The sequence below is a fragment of the Aquila chrysaetos genome, chromosome 21 (genome assembly GCF_900496995.4).
Source record: "Aquila chrysaetos chrysaetos chromosome 21, bAquChr1.4, whole genome shotgun sequence".
NCBI classification, from domain to species: domain Eukaryota; kingdom Metazoa; phylum Chordata; class Aves; order Accipitriformes; family Accipitridae; genus Aquila; species Aquila chrysaetos.
Window position 1 is genome coordinate 22,548,276 of NC_044024.1, and position 25,264 is coordinate 22,573,539.

Genomic DNA, 25,264 nt, shown 5'->3' on the forward strand with positions numbered 1-25,264 from the left:
ACTCGACTATGTATTCACTCTGATTTATCTGGGACAGACCACTGTTACCAAGGGCTATCTTGCCCTCTATTCTTGCATGATATGGTAGTTAAAAGCAATGCTACAGATGATTTGATCGTTTCTCTCTTCAGCTGCCTGTGGTCTATTGCCACGTGTTGTCTTTGGTGTGACAGAGGCCCTGAGAGCCATTATATGGGAAACTCCAGGGAAAATGGGAAAGCTGCTTATTTTTCTTGGCATACGAATGATTGTTCTGGCCAAACGGAGTCCAGCTTTGTGTGTGTTTATGTCACACTTTATTTGCATGGCTAGTCCTGGTATGGGTTTCAGGGGCTGGTGGTTTTGTAATTTGTACAAGCCTTCATCTGTCTGCCTTTGCTGTCCTGCGTTGTAGTTGTGGCAGTTGCCTTTTTTATTACCATTTCCTCCTGAGGGAGCAGTAATTTATGGTCAGAGGTTAACCTCATTTGCTGAAGCATCCAACTTCTATGCCAATAGATCTATAAAAATGGAGAATGGGGACGAAGAGATGGGAAATAAATAAAATAGATGTTCTTCAAATGACATACACAGCCATTCCTGTTGAGACAGAGAAAACAAAGGAATATCTGTAATGGCTGAGATCAATATAAAATCCAGTGTTCTGCCTTTGTCGGTATATTGTAGCAATACTTTGGAGGAAAAGGACAACTCCATTAAGTAAAAATTGTGGAGCCATCTGCTTGTAACGGGCTTTGCTCTCTGAGCCAATTTGCTTCCTGAGCCAAATGCTAATTGGTGGACACCTTACAGCATAACATTGCCTTATCGCTACAGGTTTTTATGTAGTTCTGTGCAACTGTGGGTCCTCCCCTTGTGCATACAGCACTGCTAAGCTCTTGACTTGGATGACATGTTGTGGTAACGAGTCCTGCAGATTAGCTGGGCATAAAGATGTTTCTTTCCTTTGCATAGCGATGGCAAGTGGCTGCAACTCAAACTTTCATATCGCCCTCTCTACCTACAGCTTTAGAAGCAGGTGGAAAAATGCATTGTGTGACAGAAGCTGCTGTGAGGCTTCACACCAGCGTGAGGGAAAGGACAGAGTTGGATGCATTTGTATTATGAGACCTCGAGTATCCTAGATTTGTCTGGGCAACTCACTCTAGTGTGTGAGAGCTGAAGTTCAGGGGTTAGTGACTCTGGCAACTATAGTGCATTTGTCTTAAAGTCCAAATGCTTGAAATTAAGTGAATGTGCCAGTTGGGAGGCTTTGGGTTTTTTTTCAAGGTAGATTCTAGCCTTTGTATGTATGTGTGTGTCTGTATGTCTGTGTGGGACTACAGAGCACAAAACCAGAGGGCAAGTAAGGAGATCTGGGGAATGCGATTCCTTTTCCTTCAAAAACATACTAGAATTTTATCACTGATGTGGAAGAAGGAGAAGGAATAAACACTTATTCTTCAGGCTCTGATAGCAGCCACAGACTTTCTGGCTTTCCTTAAAATGAGATTTTGGTCTGTTGTACACAATACTCTCTCTCCTAGTTGCAAGAGAGACTGCTTCAAAGTATGTCCTCTGTGCAGTATCTTTATTACTAAAGGTGGACAGAGAGACCCATTAGTACTGTACCAGCCGTAGGATTGGTCCTGCAAAACTACAGCACACCTCTCGAGACCATAGAGTGGTACTTGATCTATTTAGTATTTAGTATTTTTATATATTTCTGTATTATGTTTCTATTATATTTCTATAGTATTTATCTTTTTTCTGCTTGTGAGTAGACATGGAACATGTCTGTAATGCTCTCTCAGTGCACACGTGACTTCCAAGGCCTATATGGAGGAAAAACTAAGACAGGATTCATTTCCACTTATGTGTTTCATCGTCCCCTTCCTGCCCCACAAGTATTTTTCATGACGTTCCAGATTAATCATAAACGTGCGCTGTTGGTGATCAAGCAGTTATCCAAGTAATCATCAAGCTCAGTTGCTGGTTCTAGGGCAAGGTCTGCGGTTTGATTGACAGCTGTCAGCAATGGTCTGTTCTTAGAGATCACTCACATCTCACCCACCAACCCGCTCTGCTATTTGACCACACATTGAGATCTGTTTTCTAGTGTCCATCCGGTATTGTCCTTTCAGCCAATGTCTTCTGGTCTTCTCCCCAGTAGGCACCAAGAGCAAACGATCACCATCCCTGCTGTTGCTTACTGATTAGTAGATCAGTTCCAGGAATTAACGATGACTCAGATGCACTAAACTATTAGAAGGCTGTTCAGGCAGTGTGAGCAGAGCAGTAATAATCCAGCTCCTTCACAGAACTGCGGGACTTGTATTTCTCACTGAACCTCCTTCCATTTTCCCATGGGGTGGGGGTTAATAGGACAACCTCTCTGGTTCGCAGCCATGGGTGGGCGTCCTGTGTGTCTCAGCCAGCCCCAGGCTTCAGCTGTCCTGGGTGTAATGAAGCTACTTCTGTTTCCTTCGCAGAGCTCTGTCCTAATTTTGGCTTCAGCATAGATGATTCTGTTAGCACTTGCTGGACAGAGCAGCTTATCAACCTTGGCTGATAGCTGGCTAGCTCTGCATAAATCAGTCGATATGTTCCTAATTCAGTCCCCCAGAAATGTGTCGAGGCAATAATTTTAGGTTGCAGGAGTCATGTTTGGCTGAGTTGGCAGCTTCCCTGAGACTGAAAGAAAATATTCTAAATACAATAAAGAGCACTATAAAGCCTAGCTTTAAATAAATATTAGACTTTGACACTAACTGGAAGAAGCCGAATTTCCAGCTGCCGATAGGATGCCCAGCACCCAGGAATGTAATCTGAGATTCTTGGCTCACTTTGTGTCAACAATGTAATAATCTTTTGGGCTGAAAAAGCCCCACAGTGTTGTCCATCAAAGTGATTTTGAAAATAAGTTAAAATTGTGCAGGGAACTCCTCTAATTAGCAACAGACCCCTGACATGGGGTCTATTACTTGCTGCAGAGCCTGCAAATACCCTCATCCAAGCACCTTAGCTGTTCTCCATCCTGCTCCAAACACGGCCCTGCCCTGTCTCAAATAGGCTAACCAGAACTTGTAATGCAGAGGTAATACCAGACCATGAACACCAGTCCTGTGCAAAATTCCCATGAAAAACGTATTTTGAGGTTACTCATCCCTGTGGTTATTTTTTGGCAGGTCCTGTTTGGTAAACTGCCCTGTGTTGTGTTTACTGATGGGAACAGGGTGGGGATCACTGTTGCACTGAGTGATTATAAATATATGCGGCATCCTTTCAGCAACAGAAAAAGCAACTCCCCTGGTTTGAACCAAGTGACTCCAGCTCAACTTTCAGAGCACCCAAACTGCGTGCAGTCCGCAAGATTCCCTGGTGGCAGACAGAACATCCTGGCAAAAAACAACAAAGCCTAAACAAAAAAGCCTCCTGTGAGCTAAATACAGGGATATACAGGAAAAGCTTTTAATCTTGGATAGACAGTCATAATTGTCCTGTCTTCCTCTCCCCTAAAGGAAAAAAGAGAATCCTATAAAACATGTTTTACTACCCAAGACATTGTCTGATAAATGAGAATGAGAGGGGAAGTGGGAGAGGAGGGAGCACTTTGTGAAAGAACGAAATCCTAGGTTCAGACCTAGGACATTAATACAAAACACACTTCATGCTCACAGAATAAATAGGTGCAATTCCTCCAGGAAAATGTAGATGAGCAGTATCAATGTTGCATTTAATTTTCTTTCCTCTGTTCTGGACAGTTGTTTTCCTAGGGATCAATGAACACTTTAACTGCTAGAAATCCCACCTCTGGCAGGAGAACAATGACAGTATTAAAAATGTAAATTCCACTGAACTAAATGCACCTAGAAACACCAGTTCAGCTCTATAGAAGCCAGCAGGTGAAGATTTGGGGCCCGTGTCCACATGGAAGTTGTCCTCAGGCTACAGGTTATCTCTGGGGCATTCAGAAGAGGAGGTTTGGTCCTTTTGCTTCTCCGTTCAGACCCCATGCTGAGCAGAGCTTGGCCAACTCTGAGCCCTGGAGACATGCATCCAGGATCCCGCTGCATTCAACCATATGTCCCAAATTTTCATGTCATCCTCATGCACCCAGGCTTGTCCCGAGTCTCTTTCTCTGGCCACTTTGTTCAAGTCAGCTAATGAAAATAAGTAAAAATCTCTTTATCCTGAATCCTTCCCTGCTTAAGAAACAAGCAGGGGATTTAGTGGGGAGCGTGGAGAGATTGTGCAGAGAGGGGAGCAGTGAGAAGACAGACCCCAAATAAAAGCCCGTTACCATATTACTCTGCTCTGTTCCAAAAGAGAGTGAGTGTACCAATGACAGGAGCCCCACACCACATACTGGGAGAGAGCCCCAGGAAAAGTCAGGGCTGTTGTAGGAATATGCAGAAGGACACATCCTCAACCTGCAGCCTAGCGTGAGGGAGCCTTCTTGGAGCTGACCTGACCCACCATGCTGTGTCTGGGGAACTGAAACAGCGGGTCAGTGGTTGAGTTTGCCAAGCAGGTTGGTTCATGCCAGATGCAAGGTGTGGTACCAGGGTGGTCAGGGTTGAATATTAGGTGTATTTGAAGAGTCAACAAAAACGTCCTGTAAACTTTCCTCTGGTTGGCATTCCTCTCCATGCTGATGGTATGTGTTGGACTCTGAGCTACAAGTCTGACCCATGTGTAAGAACTGTAGCTGCTGTGTGCAGTAACAGCAAAATCCCCACTGATGTCTACAGGAGCAAACTCCGTATCTTAGGGCTGGCTTTTTCGCCCTGTGAAATGCTTCCAGAACAGCTTCACCAAGTCTCTCTGCGTTACATTTCTTTTCAGGGCCTGCAGTAAATATTTGTGTGGCCTCTGATCCTGAATTTCAGGGTCTTTATTTGAACAAACAAGATTTCATTTCATTCTCAGGTTAAAATCTGGCTCTTGGGGTTGCTTCTCTCAGCTTCCTCAAGTTACAAATTCCTACCAGCTCTTCCATACACACAAGGCAATCAATGATCTGGTGTCACACCCAGACCCTGATCTTAGTAGCACTCACAGATTCCTAAATTATTTTCTAGCCATAACAGTAATGCCTCATTCTAAGATAAATGGAGGCAGATGTGACTGGACCTGAAGGAGAGCAATAGGTGCCCCTTTTCTCAGCATGGCTGTGGTGCCTGCATGATGGAGCAGCCGATCCACCCTGTAAAGGAAATGCGTGTGAACTCTGCTCTGATGTCTGAAAGCTGAATTACATCCTCTGTGCCTCAAGACTGCTTTTTCGTCACCACCCTTCTCTCTTGAAGTATTAATAGCTTTACAGTGAAATAGTCTCATTGTAACAGGAAAAGCAAATAGAAAAAGCAGAACAAGGACTGGAGCCAGATCCTCACCTGATGTAGCCTTCATAAAAGGAACCAAACCTACAAGTGTGTGTGTGTCTGTTTATCACTAAGGCAAAAGCTGTTATCGCAGTGTTAAAACTTCTACAAGCAAAGAGACAGGCAACTGCTTTTTTGTCAGCTCGATTGCTTCTTCATCCTAAATATGTGTAGCATGTTCAGGACAGTTCTCACATCTGAATCTGAAGGCAGAGCATTAACCTTTATAAGCTTCAGGAGGGATTTAAGCTTTCCCTTGATTTCATATTTTACCTCTTGTTATGTGTTACATGGCAGTGTGGCAGGAACAATGCATTGTCCTTTTGTAATGCCTTTTATTTAATGACATCAAAATGCTTTGAAACCGTTTGACATTTGAAATAAGAACTGGGTCAGTTCTGCCTTCCTCATTTTAGAGATGAGGACAAACAGGTAGAGAGGTTAAATGATTTGCCCTGCAAAAAGGAAGTGTATGTATAGTGCAATTTGGAAGAGTACCTAGAACTTTTGGCTTTGTTACCTCTGTACTTATCACAGGAATGAATTTCCTCCTTCTATGGAAATTACTTCTCTGTGGTCATTGACAGCGAGGCTGCAAGCCAGAAAGTTATAACTAAAGAGACCCCAAAGAAGATCAGCAGCCCAAAGGTGAGCTTGCTTTCTCTACAACAAACTGGAAGGATGATTTAGAGGGAGCTTTTAGAAGAGAATGGGACTGACTCATGTGTGTTCAGCTGATGGGTGAAGTAGCTGTAAAAAGTGTCAGGGCGTCCCAAACCAGCCTTGCACCTGCTGCCAATAGCCCAGCCCAGCACCCTGTGAATGTGGGGCAGACTGGAGCAAGAAATCAAATTGCAGGGTATTTGCCCAATCACATGCTTCTAGGAAACTGCAGCGCACCAGTGAAGAAACCTGGCTAGCCAAAAGACATAATAAGGATTTCTTCTCTCCATTTCTGTTTGCTTTCATTGCTAATCAAACCCTGAATGTGGAATTCACTGGGAAGTACATGGCTCTTGATGATCTCGTTTATTGTAGGGCCTCGTGATAATTTGTGTTTTTCTGGTAGTGACAGTTTCTGCAGAGATGAGGTTGCATGAGAGTCTCAGTTTTCATTTAATGGTAAGATGAAGTTTCTAGCCATCATAGTCACAGAGAAAAGCCTAGGTGACAGCTCAGAGGATCCACAAGCTTGAAATGTTGCACGCCAGGCCATCTACATCAAATCACCCTGCTACAAAATTAACATGGATTTCAGTGTGTTGTTTTATCACCTGGCAGAGAAATTGCAGGCTTAGGAAGCAGAAGCTGTTCTGAAGCATTTTAAGTATGTCAGATTTATTCCCAATTTATGTGACAATACAGTGACAATAGGTCAAATGAAACTGAATAGCATTTCAATAAAGTCTTACCAAAGTACCTCAGGAAGCTTAAAAAGAGAAAATCAAATGCATGATTGTGCTACACCATCTTAGAATTACAAAAAGAATAATCTGCATTTATACCCGCTTCCTATCCAAGAATGATGCAGTCCCATGCAAACTGTAATGCACTCTGCAACCCCTATTCTCAGTTGCAAAGTACCTGAGGATTTCCTGAGTGGAAAAGTTGCTTACTAAAAACAACTCTGTGGCAGTTCCTTCAGTGACCTTCACCTTTGGCTTGAAATCTGCCTGTATTTGACCTTCACCTTTGGCTTGAAATCTGCCTGTATTTACTTCCAGTTGTGTCTGTATCATGTTTGCTTTTCATAATCAGGTTTTGACTTAGGAAGGAAAGTTTCTCAATCTTGTGATTCCTGTGGGACCATCTCAGTACTACTGCAATCAGCATGAAGTGCTTTTGACTGCAATATAAAATGTGCCATATAGGCCTTTGAGGAGAGTCCTCTGACAGCTAAAGCGCTCTTAGATTGAAGATGAGGAAATCCAGCCCCCGAATATACTGATTCTGTTTCTGCAGTTTTCCTCCTTGCATACATAAACACTGCCAAAGTACCTAGTCTGATGACATGATCTTGTCAAGCAAGTTGTGTAGAGCGAGGGATACATGAGCAGAAGCAGTTGTTTTAGCCAGCACTGCTGGTCCTGGGGACCGTGAAGTTTTCCTAGATGGTAGCCAAGCTCCATCGTGTTACCACATGTGACCTAAAGCAAGGGGATGTCCCCTGCTCCGATTGCATCTGTGCATCTTGATGCAGCCCACCTGGGTTATGTGCACCTGGCGCTCCTCAAAGCAGTACCGCTATTCATCTTGGTAGGAAACATCCATGTCATTATCTTTGTTCTGCAGCATGGCACAAAATCCTCAACAGATCTGACTCAAGGCTGTTGTCTGAATTTTAAAGTATAGCCCCTACATGAATGAAAACCCGATTTCATTATCCTGACAACTTTTCCTTCCTTCTTGGTGGATCCTTGGAGAGGAAGGGAGAAGACGAGGTCTCCAAAGACACGACAGGATTTGCAGCAGGAAGGGCAGCATGTTCTTATCTAAGACACTTACTGGAAGGGGAAGGATGGGAAGTGTTGATTCATTAGTAACTGTTGTAGAACAAATATTTAAAAAATGGCTACATTTGCGTGTTGTTTATAAATAATTGTATTTTTAAATGCCATGTCAAGAGTAAGATTATGCTGGGAATCACTGATCTGATCCTGGACAATCTGGCGACTTTGTGCGAAAACCAGCACCTTTTTTTAGTTATCTACGGGAATAAAGAGGGTGTGGGGGTCCCTGGAGCCAAATGGATGAGGGACCCAGGAGTTATTTAGAGAAACAGACTGGAACATTCATGCTTGAACAGGGACCATGAGGTGAACAGGGGCTAGAAGAGCCAGCATGACCAGCTGAAAGCAACGACAGTCCCTTCTCATTCACTTGAAATATGGCAGGAGCTGATAACAACTGCAGGAATGATCTTTTTAGACAGAAATTGATTTTCACAAGATTGCCAGTAGAGAAAAAGAGTGCATTGGCATTAGCAGAGCACGTACAAAATCCAATGTTTGCTTCTACCCCTCCAAACAGACAAAACATCAAGAATTTTGACAGTGAAGGACCTGACCCTCTGAAAAGTAATTTTCAGTGGACCTGCAGATTCTCTTCCTGCAGGCTGAAGGACAAAAATAAGTATTCTTTGCCACGTGACAGTTTACTGCAGTCTACCTGCCATTTTGGCCTGTGAGCACAGCATGTCTGAGCTGGCTGGGCTTGGACAGCCAATAGATAAGTGCCTGGCCAACAGCTAGGGATGAATGCATTTCTCTCTGTGTTCAATCTCTAAATGTGCCCTGCACTTTTCTGTAGCTTTATTTTGTGCCAGACATAAAAAAGGAGATAATGATTATTTAAGGACGATAACAATGTTTATTTAAAACTATTGCATCTAAAACAGCAGCAAAAAATAGATTATACCTTTATATTCCAATACAGACAATAATATTTTTGAATTAGCTCAATATATGTCAACAGGACATAGCTTGTTGCATCTTCCCCTTCTTTTCCTGTTATCAGCCACACCGGTGATGTCAGAGGACACTTTGCCTTTGCTCCCTGAGGCAAGTCCTTACGCAGCGTTGCTTTTAAGCTGTTGATGATTTTCATGTCAAAAGCAACGAGATTTCAGGAGTCAAGCAGGGCTTGTCAAATGGTTTAGGATCCTGGGTATTGAGAGACTGAATGCAAAATAATCATTCACTTTAGGGGAGGTGGAAAGCAATGGGAATAAGACAGAGCCCAAAATGATGTATTTCTCTGTTGACACATGCATCTGAGAGAGCCCTGAAATGTTAAAATCACAGAAAATTGTCCCAAAAGCTCTTAAAATTATGGCAAGTATTACAGCCAAGCACCCTGTGATGCTTGAGCACCATGTAAGCAACAGGTGGAGCTAGGCAGGATGCAGCCAGCACTATGGGAGATGGTGTTTGTCCCACAGAGACAGAGGGCCTTTCCGGAGTGGGACTGACGATCGTTGAATCACAGTGTAATTTAGGCTGGAAGAGAGCTCAGGCCTGGAGGTCATCTGGTTCAACCACCACTCAGGGCCAGGCCAGCTCCATCTGAAATGTAATAATTTCTCTTATAGGAAATTTGATGAGTCCTCTTCTGGCAACTAGGCAAAATCTGTTCCGCTGCACATCACCTGAGCACTATCTGGTTGGGGTGGGTTGGTTTGTTTGTTTGTTTGTTTGAAAAATACTTTCTCCCTCCTTTTTGTAAACAAACAAGAAATATTTTCTGGTTCAAAATATGGAGGTAGGTGGGGGGAGAGAAGCATGGGGAAGAGGAGGAAACCAGGAGCAAGGAGAGCAGGAAATATTCTCCCCATCTGTGGAGACAAGGCAGAGAAGGTGGGGAGGCCATCAACATGCAAGTTATTAACAGGGCTGAGGATGTGTTATTTTACTTGCAATAACTGATGAAACCAGCTAATAAAGGAAAATCATCATTTTTAAGGCAGATGAAAGGTAGTCAAGGAAACCCAGTATCTTCCCTTCTCTACTCTCTAGCCTCAGGAAAAACACATTCTCTGATACTGATGCCATCATGATAAAATAATTTTTAAAAAATATCTATACCTGTGCTGCTAGTAGTGCTAGATTATTAAAATGATGAGAACTGTTCCCATTTGTCTGGCAATTTCCATCAATGTGCCACCATTAACTAGTGCAGCCCCGGCCGCCACCGGGAAGAAACTTCCAGGGACAGCCTTGTCTGAGTGAACTGCATGCTTAAGGACCATGGGTTTCATTTAACAGATGAGGAAATGATTTGAAGCGCCATCAGAGATGGAAATAAATGGCAGCATCTGTGCTGCTTTCGGAGGAGGGACCTGAATGTGTGCTGAGGTTCAGCTCCTGTTGTGAGAGAGGAGAGGTAGGGGGTAAAAGCAGGAGCCTGGCGTGGGCCTCCTCTCGCTTTGGTGTCCCTCACTGCTCCTCTTCACAGCAGCGATATGGGCTCCTTCCCAGATGGACCTGGCATTACATGCTGGGGCATATGACGGTGGCTACAGCTGGCTAAGCTACTGCCAAGAGCTGCCAGCAAAAAACTTCCCATCCCCTCGTGCACAGGCTCTAGGTATGAATTTAAGATCTAGCTCATCTTTGTTTCATCAGCCAACATTTTCCCTGTTTCTTCATGGCTGGTGAAAGTAACTAGGCAGGGGTGCATTGTTAGTCTCGTGCCTTACACTCAATTTTGGCTTGTTTGTTAGGGAAAGTGCCCCTTTGGGTGGCTGACGGACCCAAAATCGCCTCTGGATTGACTTAGAGGAAGAGTGTGAGGCAGTGCGGTCCCAAGCGGCATGGTGTGGGAACAGACATCAGGTCACATTTTATGAGAAATATTTACACGTCCCGGTCTGATAAAGCTTCATTGTGAAGCTGCCAGTTTCCTTCCAAGGGCTGCGAGGACGGCTCCATTGCGGCTCTGAAGGAAACGAGGACGGGGTGGAGACTCACCCAAAAAACACATGAAATATTTTAGAGATGAACTATGGAGAATCCGGAGGGAAGCAAGGGCAGGGCAGGGTGGGAAGGGGAGTCTGCTGCACGCAGACAGTAGGCTACAGTCGGGGCTGACGCTACAGGGTGTTTGGCATTCCTAGGGAAGGGTAAATGCAGAGATAACTGGGCAGGAATATGGGTGTATAGCACTTAGCTCTAAAAGGCCAAGTTTCCTGTGGCCTTTAACACTCCTATGCAGTTCTTGAGCTCTTAAACAGGAACAGAAAGGTCATCGCCGCCTTCCCCCTGTGTTGGGACTGTTCTTTGATACTTTGCTGCCTGGGGCTGCCCTAACTCACCCCATGCCTGCGGTGAGCTGCAGGGGTCTGGCAGCACCATCTTCTGAAACAGCACCTCCTCCCACAGCCAGAGCAGTCAAAAGAAGCTAAAGGGCAGGGTGTGTTCCCCTTATCCCGTGGAAATCCTGAGGGTTACAGGAGTTGCAATGTGGTCATGTTTCCACTGATAATGCACTTAGGTAAAAACAGAGGCTTTGATGCAGTTTTGTGCTTTTCCATCACATTTATTTATTAATGATTTTCTTCTGATTGAAGAATAGTGTGAATTTCCACCTAGATGATGACGACAATAATGTGGGAACTTGGAGTAAGATAGCAATAATAAGTAATTATAAGTAATAATCAATTAGTCACGCTGAACTCTCTAGACAGAGTGCTTTTCATTCCAAGTGATTCCCATGCATTTGCACGCACTGGCCAAGATTGCACCCATTAATTTGCTGCAGAAGCTGGAACTGTAAGCATTGCCAGGCAGTAGCAGAATTGATCCCTTCACTGTACTTGCATCTTGGTCTTACACAGATATTCTGTGCTACAGAGGACACAGATCATTAGGAAACTGCTTTTAGCTCATCTTTTACTCTTCAGCATCTGCCCTGCTTTCTCCTAACTGATGTTGGCAATTGATAGTCCATCATGTTGCCTCAAAAGAGACAGTAGGACATGGCGCATGGAAAGGACAGCCTGAGCAGCTGCATGATTTAAGCCTTGTGTGCCTCAGTTTTCCCACCCGGGGGGGTGGAACACCATGAAGTACCCTGGCACAGGAAATGCTATAGGGAAGCTAAGGTTTACTGAGCACCAGCTAAAAATGTGTTCACCCACCAGTGGGACGCAGCACTCTGGGGTGGAGTTGAGCAGCTGGTGAGTAAATCCCAGCACCTTCCTGTGCCGTGTGGTTCCTCGAACCATCTGGTCCCACCTGCAAACCAAGCCCTGCTCGAGAGGAGCAAATCAGACTAGAAATAATTGCTCTCTCTGAGTGAGTAATGTGGGATTGCTGGCCTGTCCCCTAGCATTTCATGTTAATGATCTCTCCTGAGGAGCAGAGAGGAGAGGGGGAAGAAAAATTGCAGTGCAAAAATGAGTTGCTGGAGGCAGGTCCCTGGCATTCTTTTTTGGTTAATTTTTCCAACTTAAATAAACAGAGGTAAAAAATGAGATAAATAGAGAAAATGTTTTTTCTCCATTCTTTTTATTTTAAATACTTATAGCATCAATCAAATCAGGGTTGATCGTAAGCCATGTAGCACTGAATCTATAACACAGAAATTATATTCCCAGTAATTCCAGGTGGGCAGTTTACAGTGAGCATTTTAAATTTAATAGGGATTTTACTGGGGAATGCATATATATATACATACATATATATATATATATAAAAAGTCAGATCAACCACAAGACCACTAGTCCCACCAGTGGCACAAGTAGACACTGTGTTTTTCCAGAGATCATGGAAATGCAAGCATGACTTGGGGGCTTTGAAGCCAGGTTGATATCAATTAATGTAGGAGCAACAGTTTCCCATCTTTCAATGAATTAGGGTGTTGTTCATAAGTGTGACGCCCCATACAGACACTCAGCGTGCATCTGATTTGGGTACCAGTCCTTTGGCACATAGACCCTGAAGATAAATACATTTTGATGGCATGCATGGACACTGGCAAAAAAGATAAACCATTTTTTTCTCTGCACTCAAAGATTTTTGCAGGGGAGAGATGTTTCATATGCTGTTGCTTGATTGAAAAAAAATCAAGTAAACTAGAAGCTGAGAAACTTTAGGACTGATTTCTGACAACAGTTACAAGAGGCTTAGTGGGATGAACTTTCAGTGTTCCAATAAGATAAAGTGGAATAGAAAATTGATGTGATAAAAGAAGAGATTGGTGAAATAGACGTTTTTGATGTGACACCCTAAAATATACTGTATTTCATTAAATTATTCTTTCAGTTGAAGGAATAACATTTAAGTGCAATAAGATTAGGAATTTAAAAGACTTCAAGAGAGCTTCATTTCTCAGAGAGCACATTCAGGGACATTCTGACATTTAATTTCTTAGCAAAATGTAAAGTGAAGCTAGAAAATGGGACATAATTAACATTTACTTAAAACTTGGATACAGTTTTGCATCGGTTCAAACAATGCAATCAGAGTTGAGTGAATAATTTGCTCAGTGACTTTGCCTCTTTATTTCTGCTTACAAATGTTTTGTGAACAGCTTGCAGTTTTCTCAAATACACCCATTTTTTTCTGGGAGGTACTAGTTATTCATCAGATAAGTTTTATGAGTAATTCTCAGTCTTCCCTTGCTCGGTTCTATATTTAGGTTTTCTGCTGTGGTGGCTAATATTGAGTCAAGGCTTAGGTCACCCATTACTATTTCTATTGTCTGAGTGCAAATACATACGGTTCTGAGCACCAGACTTAACTTCAAATGTCCTCTAATTTCTGTTAATATAATCATCCTCTCCAACACTGGTCAGCAATGGATTTAAAAGAAAGGTGTACAAATATTAATTGACCTCAGCACCATTTTGTGCTCCTGTGGCAGATATTTGATGTACTACTTTCTCAGTTCTAATTTTAAAAACACTGAATACAAAAATCTGAAGCAACATTTAGTAGAGGTGGTTGGAAACTGCCTTTCAACCTAGGACTTTTCTTTGCCATTGCCCTCTCTAGAGAGCAAGCTTAGATGACCAGTCTAGACTGAAAACCTCATTTTTAGGTATCCAAATCTACATGAAATGAATCCTGTTTGAAGTAAAAAAATACTCCAAAAATCTCAGACAACATTTTGTTGAAAAACAGCTTCCTATCAGAAAAAAAAAAAACATTTTAGCAGACACATTTCAATCGCTGCTATCTGGTTTTGTATACGTGCAAAAGCTGACCCTCTAGATTTGCTACCATTCTTCCTCTTTCAGCATGGGTCAGACTGATAGGCACAAATATCCGTTTATATTCTGATGAACCCAAGTTAGACCCTCAGTGCATCATTGCCTTTCTGTGGACTACTGAAGAGCAACACTGCTGTATCTCCATGCTGATACCCCCTGCCATTTAAAGCCATTTTTTGCTATAAACTATTAGGAGATGAATGATGCATCATTTGAAATGGAGATGTGACTGCGCAGGAGGTTTCCTGATATTATTCAGGGCTCCATGTGGAATTCCAGATCCATTCACATTGCCAGCCACTGCACTGGAAATGTCAGGTGCTGTGTGCACTTGCTGTATGTCTCCACAGGGGTTTCTCTGAATGCACGCTTTCTGTTACCCAATTTAGATGCTGAACATTGAAGCCTTAAGTGTTTGATTCAAAATTCTACAAATAACGAGCGCTAAGGGTACAGTTCTACATTGCATTAAAAAAGGAAATCTCCTTTGAGCTGTGAAAAACGAAGTATTCTACAATTTTACCTTGAATTCTCCACCTGAAGGAAGTTTTGGGAGAAGGAGCCGGGCTGGCATGGTGCTATGGCACCTGCCTAAGCAATGAGAAGGGCTGAGGTCTGCTCCTGCTTCTGCTCCGTTGTAGGCTGCCCCGTGTCACTTCACTGCAGGGGGAGGTTCAGAAACTCAAACATCACAGACACGACGAAGGAGGTACATGGACATTGGCTTGAGGCTTGGAGGTCCATGAGAGGAACCATGGCTGTCCTGTGTGACCTGAGGGTTTTCCTACTGAGCCTTGTTTCCTCACCTCCGAAATGTGGCCGACCCTACCTTGAGAGGGTGCAGTGAGGTGGTGTACACTGAAGCAGTGAGGCATTTTGGTACGTGGTGATGTGTGTGAGCAGTGGAGTGGAGAAAAATCTACACTGGGTTTAATCCAACTAGCTCCAGGGTTGGTAGTTGTCTCTGCTGCAACAGGCCAGGCTGGTATAGTAAAGGTGTAATTCCTACAGGAATGACTTTCAAGACCTATGGCTATTTTTTTCTGCAAGATAGTTGTGAGCAGACATCTTTTTTTAACTGTTCTTGGTGGCTGGTTGTTTTACTAAGGTCCAGATTACTCCTACCTCGGTTTAGATACTTAACTGAGGCACCTGAGAGAGATGTGCACTTGCAAAGGGGATTCAGGTATTTGATGGACTAAGGTTCTGTTTCCTGATGTCCCTTTCTTCACTGACAGCATTGGGGTGGAGGGCACCCACATTCATAATTTAGTTGACTGTTTTAGTAGTTTGCAGCATGTATTTTCAGCTGGCTTCTGCCGAATTTTTCTACACAACTTAAAAGAGTTGAGACTCATGGCTACCTGTGTGCTAAGGCTCAAAATCCCAGTGGAGTTTTTTTCCAGCTCACTTCATCTACACTGTGCTCACTGCCATGCTGTTAGTCTTTCCTTTTATTTTTTCCTCTTTCATGTAGTTTCCTCCAGTAGACCAAATCAGAGATTTATGCAAAAACTGTTTAAAAATGGCTGTGCTGCTCAGTGGCTGTGTCAGAAAACCTGTGCAGATGTTCCTGCAAAACAGCTTTTTTAGGTTGATGGACTGCCTGGCTGCTACATTTATCATTGGGTTTTAAGTTATTCACTGTTTTCAAGGAAGTTTCTTGACTGCCTACTAGAAAAAGACATGGAAATGGGAAAAAATATCAGAGCATATCACAAAATCTGTTAGTAATCAGTAGGTTGAACTGGTCTGGACCATCTACTTTTATCATGCTTATATGCTGGAAACTTGCAGAACAGACCACGGTTATATGTTTAAGAATTTTTCTAAGTAATCTCATTTAGTAAAGACAGTGAGATGAGTTAAAAAAAGACTAACAGCTCTGAGATTCATGGGTGGGTTTAAAGAATGAATAGGAGAATTAGTGGTCATGACTCACTGGCCAGGCCTGCTGTTGCAGAGTATTTCTAAATCCAAGATGTGCAAGCTCAAGAAACCTGATAACCAGATCTGACTCTGAACCACGCTGTTAAATGGAGAAACGTTAGAATCCCCAGAGTGATCTTGTGAATGCTCTTGATCGCAACAGGAGAACTGAACCTCACTGCTGCTTTCAGGTGCTTCTGCTCAATCCAGATTCAAATCCAGAGCTTGGTCCATCTTTGTTTTCCAAGCTTTTTAGAAAAGAACAGTTGATGATGAAAAAGATGCAGTGGCACAGAACATGATGCTGTTTGTCAGTGGTGGATCAGAGCAAAGGCCAAAGAGAAGAAAGTAGTTTTCTATGCTGTGTCTTTCATTAAACAGCAAAGTAAGAGAAGTGCTGTTGAAATGAGAAAGCTGTGATGTTTTGGAGGAAGGGGAATTGCAGCTAGCAGTCATAACCTGAAATGACCATTACCATACAACTGTAACCATAGCTACCCTCTTTGAAAAGAAGTGCAGTGAGATGTGTAAAACCATCTTTATTAATGACAAACTGAATGACTGTCATACCCAGTTGGAGCAAAACAAACCATCCTTTAATACAGCTTTCGGTACAGCTTTGTTCCTGGTGTGTTTTGCCGAGAAAATGGAAGAGGAAAGGTGAGGGCATGATAAAAATGAAAACACCTGCCATGATTCTAAATTTATATTTTAAGTTAATCCATATAAGAGGGACATATTCCAAGAAAATGTGGCCAACAGTAAAAAAAAATACAATCTGTTGCTACACTAGATAAACTGCAGAGTGGCCTGTGTATAAACACATGTAGGCAGCATGTGACCAAAAAAAATCTCTATTAGTAGACGAGATTGCATGACAGGCCACTTAGGTGTTCCTAGAAGAATGCAGTATTACCATTTTAAATCAACTAGTTTCTGCTCATAATTAAGCCACTGTGAGTCAGAAACAACTTCACTGACCACAGCAGGGTGATTGCTCTTCACATGGTCAGCTCAGCACAGAATTTCATGCAGGAGCAGGAGGAGCACGGCTTTTATTCCTGCAAAATGGCCAACAGGAATAAAAATTCTGAGAAGACTTACTTTCAGCCAGCAACAGTTTAAGACTTTTGGGTCAGAATTAAGAAAATCTTCCAACTCCAGCCAAAAGACAGCAGACCGGGTGTTTACCAGTCACCCTTGGAAAAAAAGAAAGAAAAATTCATCTGTTTAGCAGTCTATGAGTGACTTTGAAAAAATCCTCGTGTCCTGTTCTGGAAAATAAAGCGTGCTGAGAGCTCAATTCCCAAGGCAATAAGCAATATATGCTCATAAAAAGGAAGGTATAGCAATAAGATAAGTAAACCATTGTAAACTGCAAATAGATGTGGATAGAACAAAAAGGATTAAGTAGAAAGAAGGGGTTCTGTCAAGAGCACAATTAAATATTTATCTTTTGTGCTCTGTCCTTAAGGAACTGCAGGGCAAACTGAACTTAACATTTTTCAGAGGACGTGTTTAAAGAGATTTTTTTCTCCGCTGCTTTTGAGTCGTATATATATATTTGCTACAGGAGATTCATTGTTTCAGTGACTGATTTGTATAATCTAGTTGTTATGGTAGGCAACCAAGGATGAAGAAAATAGTTAATAGTGCTTGCTATTTTAATAGAGAGTTGCAGATTTGTGGTGTGTATCAGGGTGCTGAGGTTTTTCACAGCCTTTGTTTTTTTAATGCAGTATTGTCCACCCCAAGCTTTCCCAGACCAGCTGTTTCACTGCTTGCTCCTCTCCAAAAATCATGATATTGGCTTAAAAAAACAGAATGAGATCTTCACTAACAGGGCAATGAGCTGAAGGGCTCCATGCTTTGTAGTTGATACTTGAAGGGAAGCTGTCTGCCTCAAATGTGCGTGAAAGGCTGGAGACCAAAACCTGGCTTTACATCCATCTCCCTAAGAAAATGTGTCCCTTGCAGGGACAGGAGGGGATGGCCCCTCCGTCTTGGGGGCCACCGCGCTCTGCTGCAAACAGCAGGTAATGCCCAGGGAGGGCCTGAGCAGACTGTGCTGCATGTTACGGGACCTACCAGGGATTGCCCTTTGCAGGCATTGCCTTCTGTTTTTATACAGCTTCATGCATCATTTCTTCATGCTTTGGCCTTCAAATTCAGTTGTCCCCAGGTCCAGCTTGCTGTGATAAATCCTACTAGCTACTAGGTGACCATTCAGGCAGCTCATGTACCTCTCAGGTCTTCTTTTTGTTTTTCAGAAGTCAGTACAGCTTTCCTCAGAAACTGTCCAGGGCCAGTCTTCAGGCAAGGTTCAACCTTTCGGTATACGTCAGAACACCACCTTTTTTCTTTCTTTCTTTCTTTCTTTTTTTTCCCCCCCCTTTCCTTTTCCTCCCTGTGGAAGTGATTGAACCTGGGTTATGGCAGGTAGTTGAGAGCCAATCTGCGCCACCAAACTGAATTCCTGTTCAGTTTTTCTCCTTTGCCCTGTGCACTTTTCAGTACTTAAACAAGTGATCAAAAACTTGTCACGTGTTGCTCTGGGTTGCTTTCTAGTGTATGACTTTTCTTGCGATCCATGTGTTGTTCTACACTTTGGCATAAACTGTATGGCACAGCTCTTCTTTCATGGTCCAGAAGCTTTTTTGGATAGCTAGGAAGAATCGGGGCTCCCTACCTTCTCCCCTTCTGTCATCCTTACTGCAATTAGACATTGCATCTGGGAATAGTCATCCCCCCCTATGGTGGTCTTTAGGAGTCTGGGAAACCTCCTGTGAGTCGTTCTTTTAACAGAAGGGCACAGAGATAGCTGTCAGGTGGGACCGTGCCATCTGGTTTCCCCCAAAGCAAAGGCTGACCAGCAGCTGCTGGTGAGGATGTCCTGCGTAAACCCAGCCCCCACGGAGGGGCTTCGTTTGCAGCTTGGCAGATCCTTGTAGTTCCACACACTCAGGAGCCTCGTGGGAGACAATGCATTATTTCTTTCAGCTGTGTGGTACCAACCACTTATTGGAAACACTTTGCCATTTCTATTGTTGGAGGCATTGGTGACCACAGAGAAAAATATGTCCTTTCAACCAGATCTGTAATTACTTACTGTGCTGAAAGAAAAGTAAGTAAATTCTTTTTAATGCATTAACCTTTGTCCTAATAATAGGTATCACTTTAGCTGTCACTGATTCTTGGAAAACAGCACTATTACATTACAAAATTAATTTAGTATCTTTTGCTTTCACAATTGAGTGTCTTTTGCTTGTATTACATTCCACTTACTTTCTCTAGTAGATACATTGTCATTTTTTATATTTTCTCAGTACTTAACAGTGAAAAAATTGAAGATCTTTCTTCAGAGAAGTTATGCTAGAAATACTTTCATAATCCATGCTGTTTCCTGTCTTATGCCTGACATGCACTATGAGTAATTTTGGAAATTCTTCTGCACCAATGACAGTAAATATTGGTGTCCGTTTATTTCCACAGAAAATTATTTCTGTGCTTGTTCCAGAAACTGAAATGACTCTTGTTTCTTTGAAAGGAATTATCTTAAATTGTTGATATATTTCCACCACTGTTGTTGTCAGGTTCACATTCAAGGACAGGATGTGATTTTTTTTTTTAACAATTTAAAAATACAGAATCGTTTGGATTCAATCTGCCATAAAAATTGCGTGAACTGTTCTGCAGTGCATTTGATCACAAATAAGATGGCTTGGGGAAGCTAAACAGTCTTCAGCAAATTTAGTTCTTTTGCAGCCACTCATAATCCTTCTCGCAGTCATTCCCAGTTCACTGCTTTACTTTGATTCACAAGTACTGCAGCAGCGAATATTGCATGGGCTCAGGATGAGAAGGCTCTATCGCAGCTCTCCGCTGCAGTGCTCAGGGGATCCTTTCCTGAAGGTCACTGTCTGGTTTTATTTCTATCCCAGACCCACAGCTGAGGCCTGTCTCTAGCCCATGGGGACACTGCAGGTGCTGCTGCAGTGTGGGCTGGATGGGGCAGATTGCTTGGGCTGCTCTGTCAGGAGCCTGGCTGTGGGGGTTGCATCGTTCATTTTCCATGTGTCTTGGTAAACTTGGTTAAAACATCTCTGAAGGGCAGTAATGCAGCACTTCCATCTCCCTCTGATGGCTGGGACACCTCCTCCCACAAATGGGAGAATAAGCAGATAAACTGCTTGGAAACAACACTCCAGACTTCTTGGTATTATCATTCAGGCAGAGACAGAAGAAACAGAAGAACATGGAGCAAGCACAACATTTTAAAATAGCAAAAGACCAAGTTTCTAAAGCCTCACCAGATAACTGAGTGTTGTCAGGTTGGAAGGGACCTCCGAAGCTTGCCTCATCTACCCTGCTGTTCAAAGCAGGACCAACTTTAGCCATAGACTGGGTTGCTCTGGGACATGAAGCCTCTGTGTGCCTCAGTCTCCACTGCTGACTACTATTTTGAGTAGATGCAAGCTGGTGGGAAATTTGAACTGTGGGTGGACATGTTGAAGTTGACGTGCATTTTTTGCTTTCATAAATGCTCCTCTGAATTGGATGCTTTGAGGAAACGCTTCTTACTGACAGATGTTTTAAAATTACAAAATTAGGGCATCTGCTACTGTTGTGGCTGGTGTTAGTCTGCAGTTTCTATGCTGTGCCTTTGCATTTTGCATTTCACTTACTGTGGTCAATAAAAATAGAGGCTTGTTGTATTTTCATTCAACTTCTTCCTGTTCATATCCATGTTCTCCATCTGACTCCCTCAATGGCTCCCTGCAAAGTCTGAGACCACAAGCTTTTCCTGCCTGCCTCCATGGCGTAGTTCATCTGGTTTTAGTGTTTCCACCAAAAGTACATACATTGTTAGTGAAATTTTACGTGCTGCAATGCTCTTTTAAAAGAAAGTTTATCACCAGTCTTCGGCCAAACTTTAAATATTAACAGCCAGTATAAGGAATATTGTCTGCATGGCAGCTCATCTCTTGAAGAGCAGATTAAATGAAAGACCTGAAAATTCCTATTAGGGAGGTCTTTGGTTTGCTGAGAGATGGGTATTGGGTGGACAGGGTGAACCCTACAGTGGGGAGTAAGGGTTGTCTATAGCTCTTTATTTAGGTGTGTGTCCTGGGTGTAGCCATACACTACCCACCTCTGCTGAGTACAAAGCATGGAAAGAAAGAAACACATTTCTTCAGACATAGTGTGAGCCTCAGCTTATCCCTAATGGAGCTACAAGGATGCATGGGAACTCTGCCTTACAGGAGAAGATAGAAAGCCAAGTCTCTAAGAAGAAAACAGTGGGAACAAAACTCAGCTTCTGGTGTGGAGAATAGCACAGGGTGCTGTACCCAGACCTGCATGTGCTGGAAATGCCGGAGGAAGGTTCCCCCCCGACTGAATGGCTTGATCTTGCTAAAGTGGTGCTCCACAGCAGGTCTGGTCCTAAAGAAAATACTGCAGGCTAAAACCATCAGAATCTAGACAGCAAAGTGAGAGCAGCTTGTTGGAGCCGAGAACCACATCTTCTAAATGTCAAGGGGCATGTTGCAGGAGATGCTTAACAGACGCAAAAGGTCATCACTGCCCAAGCTTTCAGTAAAACAAAGGCCAACTATTTTTAACTTAATTTCAAGTGGGAAGCCTAAAGCCATAAGCTGGCCTGATTGCAGAAGGCCTAGACTTCTGTGATAATCAGAGCTGTATGCATAATGTGAGCTCATGACTGCATACGCTGCAAGCTGCGTCCAAAATCTGTTCTGACCTCTGCTAATGCTGTGACACCTGCAGTTGCAGATGGGGCCTGACCTCATGAAGTCCTGCAAGCACTGCACTAAAAATCCGTTCCTGTCTTGGAGAGTTACTGTAAGAGACAGCAAGTTCATGAACCAAAGGTGGGGGTTAACAGAGAGAGACATAAATAATTTGCATTACTTAGTAGTGCCCCCATCTTCAGCTGTCCACTACAAATGAGTGAAAAAGCAAGAGATTGATTGCCAGGCAAATGGGACAGACACCATAAGATCCATAGCAAAAAGATCTTGTGTTCTGCTTGGAGAATCCAGGACTACTCGGATGTGTCCTCTACAGGACACAAAGATTTGACTCCAAGGCTATTTTAAAAAATAAATATATGTATTTTCTTTTAAAGACAGATCTGCAGAGATCTTGTTAATGTACCTGCTGGCAGAAGTAGAAGCATTGACAGGAGAAAGTCTGCATCTCTGTTTTGTATGGCTTTCTTCACCCTGGCGTTAGAGCCAAGAGAAGCTAAGTTCTGGGCCCAGATCATTTCCCAACATTTCTCAGTGCTGCTGTAGAAGGTGGGACTGCAGATGTAGGTCTCTGTTCTTACTTGTTTCTAGGATTGAATAAAAGCTACTGTGACTTTTTGGTGAACTTTATGAACCCAGCAGGATCTGAACATAATCTTGGATGGGTAAACAGCGCCAAAGTTGCACCGCACTTCCTGAAAGTTCAGCTTGTCATCTTTCTGGTGTGACAAAGCTGTGTCAAGAAGAAAAAAAATGCAAGTTTGGGCCAGCCTTATTCTTCCTGAAATAGTAGTTGCAGCAGGGCTTTTCTCAAATTTATGGAGGGCATATGGAATATTTTTCTGATTTTTTAACAGTCTGGGAGTGCAGGCCTAATGTTCTCAGCAAGGCACGCTTTTTCCATTGCAGTGATAGGCCTGAGCGCTCAGCTGTTTTTCTGTGCAGTTATGAAACTGGATCACTTTCTGATTATGGCACTCTAGGGGGCCTGGGGAATGGGACGACTTTTTTCTTAAGAATAAGCTTGGAAGGCTTTTAAGCAGAGGAGCCATTTGTTTCATTGACGGTTGCTAAGAGCTCAGGACGGAGCGTAGGTCTGATCCTGGAGCGCCCGAGCGCATCGTTTCACTTGGATTGACAGTTTGCAAACGAAGCTGATCTGTCCCCTTGGGTGGCTGCCAAGTACGCCATGAGGTCACTGCCTGCAGCAGTGATGTAGGCGAGATGGGAAGGGTTTTGTATCCAAATTAATAAATTCGATGCAGCCTGGGCCTGTTCTTGGCTGGCTTTCCACCCACTCTGGTAGGAAGCAGTCATCAGTCTGACAGACCCGTCTGCAGCTTACAGACCGCTGCAGCATGTTGTCCTCAGAGCAAATGGTGCCAGTTACCCAAACAGATGACCCCACAGTTAGAATCACTGTTTGATCCTATGGCTCCCATTCCTCAGCCATTGATCAGACCGACGTCTGCCTCTGTGCTCGTGCAGGTGATCCTATGGCTCAGCTCCCCAGTCATAAACTTTGTATTTCAAAGGGAAATTCTGCTATTGCCACAGTGGCTATTTTCAACAAGCAGGTTTTTCCTCCCCTGAGCACAGGCAGGGAACATGCATGGCTGCTGCTATTTCTAGATGTTATGATACTGTCAGCCTGTTCCCTTTTTGCAAGCAGCACAAAATGTTTTTCCGTAGTACGGTGAGAGCCTTGGAGCTATGCTCAGTATAAAGCCCAGCTACCTCGCTGGTGTTTGTCATCCCTTTGGATCTCATGAGTGACCCAGACCTCCTGAACTCCTCCAGCATAGTTCTCACTTTAGCCTTCTGCATTACTGCCACATGCTTCTGAGGAAACCAGCATGTCCCCAGGTTGCCAAAGTGTACTGAGAATACAGATACACATTTTCATCTTATTTGTAGGACTCCTCTTTCCCCAGCTGTGCCAGGTGCTGTGGAGGTCAATGAGTAGGTAATGTTTACACTTGCCTAGAAATTCCTGTTGAAAAACAGTGATACTTTGGGAATGTCGTTACAGGCCAGCTGTTTGGGGATCCCAAACTGCATCACACTTGAGGTATTGCCCTCATTTTTCTATCAAGGCACAGAGCTGTTATGTGGTTTGTTAGAGGTCATTATAAAGCGCTCAGCATGGGATGCTTCTGGTCTTACTGGGTTCAGTGAGAAGCTTAGATCTGCAGTGAGGTATTTCTGATAAGGCCCTCTGACAAATTGCTGAGAACAAGATCCAGCCAATAATCAGTTTTAGTAGTTTCCCAGGCTGAATTACATACATACTTGTTTTATGTGCACACACACAGAAACCCTGATACATTTGATGTTGTACTTGTGGTTGCCTTGTAGTAAAGACTCAACATTTTCCATATTCAACACAGATTAAATCTTTTTTCATTTTTCTTCAAAATTTTGCAGTGAGGGTGAAATTCATATTTCTCACCTAAACTTCACTCTCAGGGTCCATATCCCAGTGTGTGCAGATTAGCCTAACCACAGCAATGGCAGTGGAGTTGCAAGAGTCATGGGGTCCTTGCTTTTTCCACCAAGTCCACAAGAAATGACAGACCGAAGACTTCCTCTTCTGGTTTGCAAGGACCGAGACTTATATATGGCTATACCCTTGTGTGGAGTGTTTCCCATATTTCACCCTGTCCATCATAAAGCACCACACTAGGTGTTTGTACCTAGCAACCTCCCTCTGCTCTTTGGAAGAACAGCCTCACAAACCAAAACCAAGTTGCATTTCCATAGTGTCCTGCAATGCACCCTCACTGGGCACTTTCCAGGGTTGGCCATTACAAATAATAATAATTAAAAGCAGTTCAGAGCAGCAAGGGGATAAATGCCTATCATCTTGGTTAGTTTCAAAGCTGTTGCAGATTGTACGCTCCAAATCACAGAAGGGAGCTGATGCCACGGGTGAGGAGCAATGGTTAAAAAAGCCCTGGCTGCTTCCCAGAGAGCTGAGGTACTAATTAGGGCCATGGACAGTCAGCTAATTCAGACCTTAATGAGCCCTAAGGGACGGCGAGATAACAAAAGCTCAGATGGGTACAGCACTGCGCAGCCTTGAAGCAGTGCTATTTTATTAATAAGAGCCTTGACAATAGATGTGTCGTACATGCAACTGGGAGGAAACTGTGGAAAAGGAGCCTATGAAATCTGGACAGTGGAGGCAGGTCTAGCCTTCTCTAATGGCAGATTTCACCTATTAAAAAGCCAGATGCACATCAGCAAGATTTGAGGTCTCTGTAGTGAAAGCCCAGAGAGCTGCAAAATTGGCTTGTTAGTCCTTGGGTTGCAAATTAAACCTGTCCAAAGGCGAGACCAAAGTCTTCCTCTTGTTTTGAGGACTTTGGAGTGGGTCTTAAATTTCTTCTCTAGGTGCTTACTTTTTGGTTTTATTTTGAAAAAAAAGAAAAAGCCATGGTGCCTTTCCTATCCTTCATTTTCTTGGAAACATCTTTTGT

At 43.2% G+C, this 25,264-nt stretch overlaps 1 long non-coding RNA gene across 3 annotated transcripts in view; it reads left to right on the plus strand.

Annotated features, from left to right (window-relative positions):
- LOC115333502 overlaps positions 1–25,264 on the plus strand; it is a 98,597-nt gene that overhangs the window by 37,532 nt on the left and 35,801 nt on the right. The window contains exon 1 of one of the 3 annotated variants that reach the window (XR_003920818.1): positions 19,341–19,470. The exons of the other annotated variants lie outside the window; for them this stretch is intronic. This is a non-coding gene — a long non-coding RNA (uncharacterized LOC115333502). Of the gene's footprint in view, positions 1–19,340; positions 19,471–25,264 lie in introns of those variants that run through there. 3 annotated transcript variants of the gene reach the window in all.